This window comes from Leuciscus leuciscus, assembly GCF_965113295.1.
Source record: "Leuciscus leuciscus genome assembly, chromosome: 16".
Classification (NCBI taxonomy): domain Eukaryota; kingdom Metazoa; phylum Chordata; class Actinopteri; order Cypriniformes; family Leuciscidae; genus Leuciscus; species Leuciscus leuciscus.
The window spans coordinates 1,159,564-1,165,911 of NC_138740.1; positions in this window are offsets into that span (position 1 = coordinate 1,159,564).

The window sequence follows — 6,348 nt, forward strand, 5'->3', positions numbered from 1 at the left end:
TCATGACACAAACAACTTACCCAAACCCTAAATCCTTAATCATGAAGTATGCTGTTGAGTTGACGTCATGACATACATTTGGCTTGACTTGCGTTGAGTTGCCATTATCACCTTTGGCTTGATCAGTTGTGGACATTTAAAGGGGTCCTATTATGCCCTTTTACGAAGTCTTGATTTAGCTTTTGGGGTGTACTAGAATGTTTTCATGCTTGATTGTTCTGTAATGCACCCAAGTTATGGAGCTCATTACCTGCATCTAGGAATGCTGCTTCTGTGGATTGTTTTAAGGAACTTCTTAAGACACATCTTTTTAGTCAAGCCTTTAATTTATAACCTATTACAGTGTATTATTTTTTTATATTTGTATTGTTTGTCCTTGTTTGATTTATTTTGTTCTGTACATGCTGTAGCGCTTTGAGTTTGAGAAAGGTGCATTACAAATAAAATTATTTTTCACATATTTTACATTATAACCTCTCTCCCCAGTCTGGCTCCAACAAGCCTATTTAGATGAAGACCCTCCTTCCAAAATATGAAATGTGATTGGTTAGCTGGTTCAGTGTGTTCTGATTGGCAGCGCTTGGCACCTGTTCGGGAAATGCCCCGCCCCTTTATAACTGTGAGATCTTCTCTAGTGAAAATATTGAGGATGTCAATTTAAAATCAACTCAAGCCCGATTCAAACCCTGACAATGTTAACGAACAAGAGGATCGTGCAGAAAAGATTTCAAGCATGGACTTTGCAAGCACGGATTTCACAGGACGTTTCAGAGTGGTATGTTTGTAATTTTCTACGGTAACTAAGAAAAGTAAGGTAATACAAATAGTAATCGATCACAAAATCAAGGCTAAGGATGAGTTAACCGTCTTGTAGTTGGTTGTAGTCCAAATGAGCCGTTCGTTGTAGTTCTTGAAAAGTGGATTCTGTTAAATAAAATATCTCCCTTTGGAGTGGACTTTGAGCTTTGTAACCTTGTAGATCTTTTTTATGCTTAAACAGCAACATTACACACTAACTAAAGTTGAAAAAGTGGAAAAGCATAATAGGACCCCTTTAAAATTCAGCAATATTATTGATCTGACTGTACTGACATTATTGGATGAGAAAAACACTTGAACTGAATTGATCTGAATAATGACACTATTGTCTTCTGTAGAGCTGCTTCCTAGCTAACAGGGAACATTTACATTTTTACATTTACATTTATGCATTTGGCAGACACTTTTATCCAAAGCGACTTACATTGCATTTCAAGGTACACATTTACCTTCTTATCAGTTCTTGCTTTCCCTGGGAATCGAACCCATGACCTTGGCGTTGCAAGCGCCAACGCTCTACTGTCTTTAATGATGTTCTCAAAATGTTAGAACATTGTTGGAACATTTACATTTTTACATTTACATTTATGCATTTGGCAGACACTTTTATCCAAAGTGACTTACATTGCATTTCAAGGTACACATTTACCTTCTTATCAGTTCTTGCTTTCCCTGGGAATCGAACCCATGACCTTGGCGTTGCAAGTGCCAACGCTCTACTGTCTTTAATGATGTTCTCAAAATGTTAGCACAAAAACATTATTTATACATCGTTCATGGAGCGTTTTTTCTGCGGCAACACGACGCAGTGTCTCGTCTCAGTCCAGGTAACACAGAGAACGAGTGAACATTGTTTATTTACATAAACAACCGACATTAAAACAAAACAGGTTGAAAATCTGAAAAGTTTTCAACAGTTTCACTGCGTCCACACACAACTCCCAAAGGAAGGGGGCAGAGCAAATCATCTGCTATCCTGACTGTCCAAATCCCAAGCCATAGCTCTCCAAACAAGGGAGCATAAAATAAACCTCCCTACTTTCAGAACTGGAAGAGGCCTTAGGAGAGAGCCGTGCTTTTGTTCTTTTATGAAGTTTAGTGAGAGCATCCTCATGCTCTCCACCCTGTCTTGCTCTCCCTCATGTCGACCCTGCCTGACGACCACCTTCATACGGAGGGAACCGCTGAGAATAACGGTGGCCTATGGTGATGTGGCGAGATTGGACTTCCTTCATCTGTAACAGCCTGTTATATGCGCCCTCTCCGCACTGGGAAGGGCGATGAATAAGGAGGGGGACATGAGTGGCGGTATTGCCCGTTCTCCTCTCCTTTGCCCATCACCAACAGAGGTACCAGATGAAGAGGTGGGGCGCGAGTGGCGATATAGCCCACCGTCTTTGCCTGTACCATCCTTACAGAGGGAGCAACAGCTACCAACCCTGACTGATGAGAGAGTGGGATCATGCCCACTCACATTCTCAATCCTGCCTATATATACGAACACAGAGGGAGTAAACGTACACTGGGTTCTTTGGAAACTTGGACAGGAGATGATAAAAGCAGTCATGTTAACAATGCCGTCTAATAATTAAAGGGGGCCAGAGCTGGTCAAACTCTTCAAAAAATCAAAGCTACATATTAACTCTTGACCTGCTAGAAGTGCTCTAAAACATGCTTCATGCCATATATACTGTATATATATATCCATAAAGTTGACTTTAATTTGACATCTTTCTCTTTTATTTGCATCATTCACATCATTGATGTATTTGTAGTATGTTAAGATGCTTTATACAATTCCCATAGTGTATGATTGCAGAAAATATTTTGTATTGAAAATTTATGGAGCAACAGATTTTGTGGGGAAATAAATCAAAAAGTGGTTTATTTTGTTTAAATTTTTTATAAATGTATGAGGTGTCTGTGGTGTTGTTGCTATGGTGTTCTAGGTTGACGCAATGTTGATGATGTCACGAGAGTGGCGACGAGGAAGCGCCATTCAGTTGTTATGTATGTTTAACGTTGTCTAAAGAAAGTAAAGTAAACACGTTCATACAGTTCGAATCCAGAGTCATTATTTAAAAGACACGACATGGTGTCAGAAGTGCTGTAGTTTGACGTGTTACCTGATTTAGTTTTGCTCGCGAGGCCCGGATACGTGGGAGGAACGGCCGAGCTGAAATGGATGGCGGAGATAATGCGGTCGCTGCACCGAGAGCAGCGGGACCGAGCGCTACATTCAGCATACGGCCGCCCGAGCCGTTCGACTTCTCTAAACCACAAGAATGGGCAAAATGGATCCGGAGGTTTGAACGGTTCCGATTGGCGAGCAACTTCCATGAAAATCAGGTGAATACTTTCATTTACTGCATGGGAGATGAGGCGGATGATATTCTCCGTGGGTTACCACTGGCAGACGCTGACAAAACAAAGTATGACGCAGTGAAAGCAGGTTTTGAGGCACATTTCGTTGGGAGAAGAAATGTAATTTACGAACGGGCACGTTTCAATATGCGTAAACAGGATGAAAATGAGACTGTTGATTCATTTGTGACAGCTTTGTATGCTCTGGCTGAACATTGTAATTATTTAGCATTACATGACGAGCTAATTCGGGACCGGCTCGTCGTGAGGTTGGCGGACAAACGGCTTTCTGAGCGTATGCAGCTGGATCATGAGCTGACCTTGGAAAAAGCAATCGCAATGGCGCGGCAAAGTGAGGAGGTGAAACGACAGCAAGCTGCGCTGAGAAGTGTGACAGACACTGTGGCTACAGATGCGGGCTCTGTCGACAGAGTGTACAAAGGAAAGTATAACGTGGGGAGACCCCAAAAAGGAAATGGTCCTAAACAAAAATCACATATAGCACACTCCAGTAAGATGAATAGCAACCAGTGCCATAAGTGTGGTAGCTCCCTAGCACACGCAAAGCGTGACTGTCCAGCAAATGACGTAAAATGTCACTCCTGTGGGAAAAAAGGCCACTACCAAGTGTGCACATCATCTAAAACTGTGCGTGAAGTGTGCGAGGGGGACCCTATATTTCCTGGCAGCATCACAGGTACTGGTGAACCATGGATGGTGGACTTAGACATTAGACACAAACGTGTGCCGTTTAAGATTGATACCGGCGTGGATGTCACTGTCATTCCAGTAGAGGTGTTTGAGGAGATTTTTAATAAAGACCTACCTACCCTCAAGGATGCAACAAGGCCATTGCTTGGTCCAGGGCAAGTTCCCTTAGATGTTGTTGGAGTTACTAGTCTGCTGTTGAAGAGAGGTGAAAAACAGTCTGAGGAAGATGTGTACATAATCAGAAATCTGCACACTGCACTTCTGGGCAGACCGGCTATTGCAAAGCTCGAGCTTGTGGCACGATTAGATAACATTGATATGGAAATATTAAAGGCACGTTATCCAAAATTGTGCAGCGGTCTGGGAGAAGTACGACAGCCATATGTTATCAGGCTCAAACCGGGGGCTTCTCCATTCTCTCTTAAAACCCCAAGACGTATCCCGTTACCTTTAATGAATAAAGTTAAAGAAGAGCTGGGCCGTATGGAGACATTGGGGGTAATCAGCAGGGTGGAGGAACCAACAGACTGGTGTGTCGGCATGGTGGTGGTCCCAAAGAAGTCAGGTGCTGTTCGGATATGCGTAGACCTCTCCAAGTTAAATGAGTCAGTTCGCCGGGAAAAATACATCCTGCCATCAGTAGAACAGACGTTAGGAATTTACTGTTTTAAAAACTTTTGATCTGACTCAGCATTAGGGATGGGTACCGAAACCCGGTATTAAACGGGCCCCGGTGCTGAATTTTGAAAGACCGCTGGATCGTTAAGCTCGGACGTTATCGGTTCAGCTGTCGGTACTGAAGAAATTATGAAAGTGCACACTATTTATTATTGCTATTAAGAAATTATTATCTTGCAAATTTAATCTCGCCAGCCACTTCTATATATAATAATATTGAACCATTTGTCTGTGATGCATTTTTGTTAAAGAGAGAGAGAGAGTGTGTGTGTGTGTGTGTGTGTGTGTGTGTGTGTGAGAGAGAGAGAGCGATCTTTCACGCAAAGCCACGGCGCGCGCAACACAACAGTCCTGCTTAATGAGTGACGATGAGGACAGAACATTCAAAAGGTTACACTTTAGATCTTTGATATTAAACTAATTTTATTTTAGATTTAGATTTTGGCTTCCAATGATTATAAAAAAGAAGATATTTGAGGTGTAACCATTAAAAACTAAAGCCACATTCTCTCCAGCGCAACTTCCTTTCCTTCACAGAGTGATGCGCTGTCATTTCTCCCTAAAACCCAAAAGTAACGTCAGAATCTGCACGATCGGTGATTGTTGTAAAATGTAGTCTATACTTTTGCTAAACTGCGGGACGCGTTTGATAATAAAAGGCTATTAAAAGTACCAAAATTTACGCAATAGACGCTGTTCCAAAATGCGGCGCACGCTCTGAAACACACCGCAACGAGACAAGCAACGTATATTTTGGGCTTCGTGTGCGCATCTAAACGATCAAATACACAAATATGTCAAAATGGCCGTCTTGGAGATTCACTTAAACAGTTTATTCACTTAAATACATTTTATGTCTTAAATCGGCGTAAATAGTTGGGAGAAAATATGAGGCTTAATAATGATTAGATATGCATTTGGTCTTAAAGAGGCAGCAGTCTAATAATCCTGCTGACGATTGCTCCATTAATGTGAATCAAACAACAAAAGGCAAAGAGAAAATCAGTCACAGCTCTTGAATTATATCAGCTTTAATCTATCTATGATAAACTATGCAGTGTTATTTTACATCTGACTTTATTAGATGTCTTTTTAACCCATATTACTCCTGAACAGTAATCTCAGTAGACATTACTGAAATTAAAGCACTGGGTATATAATTTGTATATTTGTTTTATTGTATACTTTTTTGTTTGACCATGTGTTTGTACTTTGTTTTTGGCGTCCTGTCTGTCTATATAAAACACAAAAGCCAGCATCCTTCTGCATAACATACATGTTTTATTTGTTTTGTTAAAGCATTGCTTTTTCTTTTGCTATAGATATTTATTTTACATTTCAAAATATAAAGCAATATTAATTATGTCCTAAATAATTTTTTCCCCTTTTTTTAATATAACAAAAAGAACCGATAAGAATACCGTTAAAGTACCGGATCGATAAGGAGTATCGGTAAGAGTAGTAATACCGTTAAAACCTTAACGATACCCATCCCTACTCAGCATGTACATGGACCCACACACAATCATGGACACACTCTAGATTTACTTATCAGTAAGGGTCTAAACATCTCATCGACTGTTATTAAGGATGTAGCACTGTCTGATCATTTCTGTATTTTCTTTGATATATTGATCTCTCCTGCCACTGAAGCTAGATCTGTGTCTGTCAAGAAGAGATGCTTAAATGAGAACACTAGTGTACTATTTATGAAGGCTATATCCTTAACACCAAGCATATCTGCTGACTCTGTTGATTTTCTCCTTGATTCTTTTA